At 41.8% G+C, this 8562-nt stretch overlaps 1 pseudogene; it reads left to right on the plus strand.

The window, feature by feature from the left end:
- Nucleotides 1-1772: 1772 nt before the first annotated feature.
- LOC115847796 (uncharacterized protein C2orf78-like) lies at nucleotides 1773-7789 on the plus strand (annotated as a pseudogene).
- Nucleotides 7790-8562: the final 773 nt, after the last annotated feature.

An 8562-nucleotide genomic window follows, 5' to 3' on the forward strand; every position in this document is an offset into this window, starting at 1 on the left:
GGTAGGGCCTCATGTTCCTAAGTGTTGAAATAGAGCTCTTTAGTTTCTTCCTCCTACATGTAAGATTCTTTTAGAGGTTAAGATGATTCTGAGCCTGCAAGCTAAAGTTAAATGGCTGGAACCAGGGAGGGAAACTAAGTTACATAGGCTCGGAACCAGGAAAAGCCTAACTAATGGTTTGCCTAACTAAATAGAATTGAATGTTGGAACTGAATATTTTAATATGTAAACATTTTACTGACCCCAAAATGTGGCTTACCACACTCCCCCCAATCTCACACCGTCCACCCTAACCTGCAGTGGCTATGGGTCCCTTGATTTCCATGGAAATATAGAGAAAAGAGACACTGATCTGGCTTGCAGGTATTTAGTAAGTTGTTAGGCTCACATCACATACTAGTATCATGTAAGTAGACCATCTGAAGTAGGAAGCTAAGGGGAAAAACCTTGAAAAACACTTAAAAGCTTAAGCCACATCTCTATACTACAACACCTTTCACAATTTCTTCTCAGATAAGCATCATCCCCATCAGTGAAAAAACTAGTATCTCATAATAATAAAAACAGGCCTAAATATTAAATGTGTGTCTTTGGAGGTCCCATCTATGGGATATCTTCCTGGTACTAGAAAAGTCGCCAGAAAGATCAATCTTTGCACCCCTCCCTGAAAGCTTACCACCAAGGAAAATGACTAGATCCATAGATTTCCTCCCTCAAACCAGCTTACCTCAAACATAAATCATTAGCAACTCAGCCTTTACTCACATTATCACAGTCACAAGAGTGGTTAGGGAGCAAAGCACTAACCACGGGAACTAAAACAGAGGTCACCCAGGCCAAGCTGGGCTGATGGCAGATATCTGCTCCTTACGCTTGGGTGCATAATGCGACTCGCCACAATGCCTTTTTCACAGACCCTTTTTAAAGTTTCTCCACAAAATCCAACAGGTCATGTTCGTTCATGATGCTTCGAGATAAACAATTGTCAAGAGAAAAACATGCAGTATGTCTTACAATGTTGCAGTCCTTAAAAATATGACAAGGAGATAACCATGTAGACAAAACCAGAGCATTTAAAATAATCTGTATTCTACAAACATACCAGTGAATGCTATTAATAAGGTAATATGACATAAAACAAAATGAGACATATATGTAAGACTGTTCCCTTTAGTGTACAGAAATCATGGCAGTTGCTGCACTATCGAGCTACTTACATCTATGACTGTCTGTTCTGGTAATACAAAATGAGGCCAAAGTGTGTCAACTTGTTTCCCACAGAAACCAAAAAATCTACATGAATCACTTTTCTCCTGTGCCCTTTCACCTTATCTGCTCCCAGTTCTCCACGAATGTCCTCTTCCTTCTCTAATTATTCTCCTCTTCATTTTGCTTGGCCTTGCACCCAAGCATGCAAGACAGAGAATCCTAGAGGTCCAAGATTCTAGAGTGGCTGTTTGCAAGGGGGAGGAGGAGATTACAGTAACTGCCACACTGTATATACTTCTGTGCAAAGAAAAAGGGACAGTATTCAGAATGTCTCTCACATATAAAAGAGCTGGATGGCAGGATACCTGTGTGGCCCAAGGAACTAGAGGTAGCAAATTATGGGGAAAACAACTGTAACCAAAGGCTGGAAGAGGAAATGTTTGCAACCAGCTCTGTCTCCTAGCTCTCTGGTATTTGCGTCCAGCTGGCAGAGTCTATTTTGTGAAGCATCAAACACTGAAAAGAAGACTCCTGCTGCTTGAAGTTGACAGGAAGTAACATCCATGAGGGTAAGATCAAGGCTTGTCCTAGAAACAATGCCCATAATGGAAAAAAAAAAAAAAGAAAGCAGAAGAGAAATGTAAGTCGCAAGTCCAACCTGGCCCAGCCTGGCCCAGCCCAAGGAAGGTAGGAGTCAAGGAGACGAAATTAAAAGAGAAGAGCCTTGGACCACAACACTCTCCACAAGGTACACTCAACGAACTTCACCCTACGCTTTAACCAAGTTACAAAAAGAGCTTCTTAATCCTTACTTTTGCTCCTTAAAAGCTGCTATAAGTTCACTAATTAGACAGATATGATTTCAGAGCAATTGTAATAGTTCAAACTAGATGGCTCTTGCCTTCCTAAGGATATTAATTAAATAAGATATATATAGCTCTAAGTATATGATACATAAAATATAATACTGTGTAGGATATAGGTAACTGTTAGTAAATTATATTAATGAACGTCTGTAAGAAATGTTGCAATGATTTCCCTAATGTAAGAGCCTGGGGGAGGTAAATCTGTCTTCTAGGATTTCCTCCCCAGAGCTCAGAAATTTAGGTGTTGTTTTAGCTCTCCTACACTCTGTCCACCCAACCCCACCTTCCTGTTTGGGATCGGACCTCCCTATTGGCTATCTCATACCTTGAAACTGCCTGCTTTGTGACATCATTCTCCTATATCATATAAGTGACCAGTGAGTAGTAACCAGTGACCTTTGTACTGGACAGATGCGCTGTTCAGCTGCAGCCACTCAAGACATCCTCTGGTGTTGCCTCCTCATCCCTTGTATCTGCAGTTGATGTTTTCTCTTCTTCTCTGACCATGTCAGGTAAGAAAAGAAACTTTTAAAAGTTTTTCATTAGATTTATTTTGCCCCTAAATTTACTAGTAGATTCAAAATAGCATGGAATAATGAGGGAACGTATTGCACTAGAAGTCTGGAGACCTAATTTCAGGTTTGATTTTACTATCTGTGTGACTTTGGACAAATCAGTGACTGTCTCACAAAGCCTGATATTTTCCTTATCTGTTACGTTAGGATACTACATTGGTTGATCACTCTGATCCCTTTCTTCTCTAATATTGAGCCTTAAAGGGTACCCATGTAGAAAATGAAAGCAGGGACTTCTCAAGAGTGTTTCAACAGAAACACAGAAAAGCCAGGTGACATAGAAAACTAGCAATATATACCAAGATGTTTCATCTCTAATGGTCTCCCTCCACTAATATTTCGACTAGTTGAAAAGAGAAAACAGGGAGAGAGGATGGAGAGTACTGGGCTATATAGGGAGGCACAGAGTCAAACGTAAGGAAGTTTAGGATTGTTTTCATCAGCACAGGCCAACAGGAACCAAGAGATAGGAAACAATATAAGAATGAAGAGGGAAAGCATTGAGGAGCTCTCCAGAAAAACGTAGTTTGCAATGGAATGTTGATGGGAACCAAAGATTTTAAATTAAAGCAGAAACAGCATAGAGTGAATTCTGCTCAGAGCAGGGCAAAACAAAGTTGATTGTAGCAAATCCTTATTTTAACAGACTAAGAGGAAAGTAAGGACAGAAGAGGGTATCACCAGGAAAGGCAGCTTACCAGAAAAGTCATACTCAGTTTTTTTTTCTTTTATTGCCTCTCTGAATACAGCTGGCACTTGACAGTTTTCAATATAAACATTTTAGAAATATGTCCTAGAAATGATGCTTCCTATATACAAGAAACCAAAGTGGTTATCTAGGGGTCTGCTTTTCAATGTTTTATTCTTTCTAATGTTTAAACTATGTAGAAGTTTTACCAATTAAACATTTTAAATGATATCTTCGAAATTGAATCAGAAGGACTATTTCCTTTGTGTGATATGTAGCTTCTAAGGCAAGGTTGCTTTTCATCTTTGCAGTTCTTTCCTTCCTAACACAGAGAGCACATTGATCAACAGCCATCGTTCGTTTTTACATCTTAGCTACCTAAGAAGAAAAAGAAAAAGTCAAGCCCCACATTTCTAATTCCATATTGAGGGAAATCGCTGGGGGTCTAGTGGTTAGGACTCGGTGCTTTCACTGCCAGGGCCACGCGGCGTGGCAAAAAAAAAAAAAAATTCCACATTTATCTAGAACAATATTGCGGAGTCCTTTCGATGTTCTTAAATTTGAAAAATCTTTTTTAATTGGACTCTAGTGATGATGGGTTTTTTAGGTTTTGAGATGTCATCTTCTTGGATGTTGAAGATGATTATAATCTAAGTTCTAGGATAAACACAAAAACCTTCTTGATACTTTTTAAGCTTCCTTTCTGCTTATTATATATTTCTATTCTTTGAAACATATATTTCTACCAGGCTTAATACCTGTTACTTGCTGGGTAAAAATATGAATGAGCACAATAATGAAATTCTTTTACACTTATTATTTTGCTGTCTGCTTTGTACCAGTTTTCATTGAAATACTTGTCTGCATATATTGTGGCTACCTATACTTTCACATTGATTGAATTTTGTTGCTTTTTATGCATTTTTACTGATATATCTTCTCTGTCTGTATGTATTGGCTAGGAATTCATTCAAAATCACCTGCTATAGTGTTTTTTGGTTAATAGTATTCACTAAAATACAGTGGGCAAAATTCACTTTCATAACATTGCACGTATGGTACAGAAGGTCATTTGTTAGTAAACTCATTATGCTTTGATACTTGCCACATACCCCAGTTTTCATAACTATGTATTTCGTCTTCATTATGTAATATGTTTTTCATGATTTTTCTTTGTCTTTCTAGAACTTATTGTATCTTCCTCCATATAAATCATATACAATATAACAGTTTATTCATGTATTAATTATTACTGCTATTATTATTGGTGGTGGTGTTATAACCACTTTATAGATGAGTAATCTGAAGTAATCAGATAACTTTTCTCTTAAGAAAAGAAATTCACTTTCTTAAGAAATTCACTTTCAGGTAATCATTTTGAGGTAGGATGAGAAACCAGGCTTGAAGAGGGTAAAAATGACTCTTTAAATTTACCAGGTGGACTGAGCTATATGTGAACTCTAGGTAATAGCGTGGGAACTGCACAAGCAAAGTGAGACACTGAAGATTACAATGGTAATAGCTGTACTGTTTTCTAATGGACAAAAAAACTGCCTATAGTATAAGTTCTATTTCTCCTGCTTTCTGGCAGTATCATGCTCAGAGTAGCGTCCTGCCAAGGAAGTCAGGATACTTAGGTTCTGAAACCTGGTAAGGATACTAACATAATGAGAGAATTTGAACAAGTCAACCCGACCTCTCTGAGCCTCAGTTTCCTTCCTCATGAAATGAGACTGTGAAAATAGAAGTTCTCTAAGGACCTCCTAGTTCTAAAATGCTTCCAGTCTAGGAAACAGCATAGAAGTCAATACTAGCGCAGGCTGAAGGGAAAGATAGGGTAGGGAGAAGGTTGCTTCCAGCCTAGAGAACAATGTCTGAACCATACTACTTGGGTCTTCTGCCCATCTGTGCCCAACATGGGAGCACAGGCAGTTAATACAGAAGAGTGTAAAACTGCTCAGTCCTTACAACCATCATAACGGTCTGATTTTTGGTTTCTCAGTAAGTATTGACGTTAGAGGTGTCCTGATAGCAAGAATCTTAAGATAATGCTGTTCCTCAAACATAGTGAGAATTTATCAATCTCCCTGATTTTTTCATTACCCTCTTGTTCTTACAGAAAATTTCCAAAATCCACCTGTACTTGGAACTCTAAATTCTCTGCAGCACTTTCTTCCTGTGGTGAGGAATGCAACTTCCCTAACAGGAAGTGTCTGCAACTTCTCCAGAGTCTCTGCTCCTGCCGTCAGTTTGGCATCAGCTACTGGTACCTCCTTCCGGACACTCATGTGTAGTGCCTACCTTCACCAACAGTCTAGCACAACTATGTTATCTGGAGTCACTGACCAGAGCCAGATCTCCACTTCAGCTGCTTCCTATCCAAGTGTTCTTGACTGGGACATCACAGGAAGCACTGAAAAGAATTCTTCTTCACTCGGAGACTTTACTCTGGCAGTCACTGACCCACACACAGCTGCTTCCTCCATGTTTATGGCAGCCCAGTATGATAAAACTGCAGGCCCCAATAACATGGCCCCTCTATATCCATCACTTTCTGCCAGACTTGCTCAGGGAACACCACCTCAAATTCCCAATCAGGGACACAGCCTGTCACTTCCCTACCAGGAAGGAAGGCAAATATATTACTATAACCAAGGAACATTGGGGTCTTTACTGTATGGAGAACTTGGCTCCTGCCTGCAATCCTATGGCTCTGTGTCATACACAGGAAGTAGGGCCTCTGTGCAACCAGAATTGGTAATGGTACTAAGGGAGATTCAGCCCACAAATATCCAACCACCAGCTTCCACCTCTGGAATCTACTACCCTGTGTATGCTCAACCCATCACAGAAACAAGTTTTCAAGAAATCCCTGATACTCACCAGCTCCTGGCCTGCACTGATCCCCTCAGCCAAGAGGAGAAGCCTGGTTCTGAAAATACTGATCTGGGAAAGAACAGCCTGGGTCTTGAGGACCGAGGGACAGTTGAAAATGGGATGGAATCTAGCAGTGGTTTTGCAGACATTACTACATTGGCAGAGGATATTCACCTTCCCCAGCTCTTTAATTCTTTGAAAGGTTTTGATCAATCAAAAGGTCCCAACGTGATCAAAGCCAAAGGCAACAGAGCCATTAAGGTGAATCAGGTGCAGGAAAAGACAAGTGTCATAAATGTTCCCTCTGATCAACCCAGGAAGAACAAACATAAAGCCTCTGAGCCTATCAGTGGTGCTCCCAAGGCCAAAATCCAGCCAAAGAATCGAGTGCCTGTTAGGGGGAGAAGTGGTTCTATGCAATGCTGCAGTCAGTGACAGGGCTCCTGTGAACACGGCCAAGGATTCTAAAGGCAAACCTCAGAAAGCTGCATCCAGAAAGATCAGCAAAACGAGCGAGCCATGGGCAGGAAAAGACAAAAAGCACCAGAGGAAGAAAGAAGGCTGAAGAGAAAAAGCAGTCAGGGAACAAAGTCAAGGCAGAAGAGAAGCCAACAATTCCCCAGACGAAGCGAAAGCAACACCAAACTGAGCTTATCCAAGAGAGCTTTAAAAAGCCTCGAACCTCCATAGGCATGCGCATGCTGGAGTCTGTGAAGGTTTTTCATGCACTGGAGAAGAAGAATGATAAGAGAACTGGGCTCTCCTCCTGTTGGGTCTTGGGAAATTCAAGCAAACCTAAAGACCCCCAGCCACCCCCAGCTATCCAGCCATGGCGGAATACCCCACGTGAGGGTAAGGGTCCTGAGAAAACTCAAGTCGAAGCCCAGAAACCAGACAGCAGTGCTGAAAGAGAGTGTCCGTCTCCACCCCAGTATGAGCTGCTGCCTCCTGGGAAGGTCAAGTTGATACCTCTGCCTTTTTCTGCCTGGGACAAGCCCCAAGGTCAACCTGCTCCTCGGAGGCCACAGTCTCTGGCCTCACATCAGCCTGCTGTTGCTGACCGTGCCCACCCTGCTTCTACTAACTCAGCTCAACCTGCTGCAGTCAGTTCTTCCCAGCCAGCTCCTGCCTCTTTGTCAGGTCCTGCCAAACCATCTCAGCCAACTGTGACCAACCCAACGTAACCAGGTTGGACCGACCGTACCCAGCCTAGTGTCCCTCAGTCTGCTGCTCCTAGGCCTGCACCCTACAAAACTTTATCTTGCACTTCTCTCCAGCAAGAGCCTGTTCCCCCTGCTGTGACTAAGCGCCAGTCCCCAGCCAAGCTCCAAACCCCATTTCTACTCCAAGACTTCAGCAAGCAACCAGTTCCATGGAGGGAACGCAATGTTCCTGAGGCAGTAATGTCAAAGCCCATCGAAAAAGAGCAGAGGCCAGAGCGGGAGGCCATGAAGAGGCGGGCCCAACAACAAGGTGAGAATGCTGCCAAATACACCTCTTTGGGGAAACTGCAATTTTTCATTGAGAGGGAAAAAGAAATGGAAATTGCTGACTACTACGGATATTTAAAGTAAGAGCTGCTAGGATTGTTGGTGCCACCTTGGGGACCAGCTGTTCTTCCATATATAGACAAGATAGGCATAAATTTATTTATATTGGTATATTTTAAAACAATATAACTGAATAAAAAATGTAATAGAATTAATAGATGAGTAATAAACCTTTTGAATTTTGAGATGCTGCTAACTGTGGCGTGTTTTTTTGTTTTGTTTTTGATGGAGTTGGAGTCAAAGTCTGCATGAGAAAGGAAGAACTGAATGTTGGATAGGAGAATGAAGGGGTAAAAACTGAGGAAAGAGGAAGGAACTTGGCCCAGGGCTAGGAAGGCCAAAAGAGATTTATGGATTTATGAAAGGAAGCAGGAGTGAGGATGAAATGGCAGAAGTGAAAAGCAGGGTCAGAGGTCAGGGTTGAAAGAACCAAATCTGAGTAGAGTTGAAGATGACAGAAGGTGACTCTAGGTTTACTAGGAGAAATAGAAAAGGTCTCTTGGGGAGGCTGGCCTTAAGTCTCACAACCACCAGATAGGTATTTAAGAAAACAAGAGGTTCAGGACACACCTCTGAAAGGTTTGAGTTGCCTTATTCAGGTGTGATTATAGTGGGGGGATTGGGAAATCTACCAGAGAGGTGGCTAGGGCTCAGAGTTATCCTAGGGGCAGCTGACGACAGGGGCAGAGCCAAGGGAACTGCTGCATCAGGAGGCCCACGAATAGGGCCTGGTATGTAAATCACCATGTACTCAACACCTGAGCACCAGGGCAGCTAATGAACTATTCAGTTAATCC

This window comes from Globicephala melas, chromosome 13, assembly GCF_963455315.2.
Source record: "Globicephala melas chromosome 13, mGloMel1.2, whole genome shotgun sequence".
Taxonomy (NCBI): Eukaryota; Metazoa; Chordata; class Mammalia; order Artiodactyla; family Delphinidae; genus Globicephala; species Globicephala melas.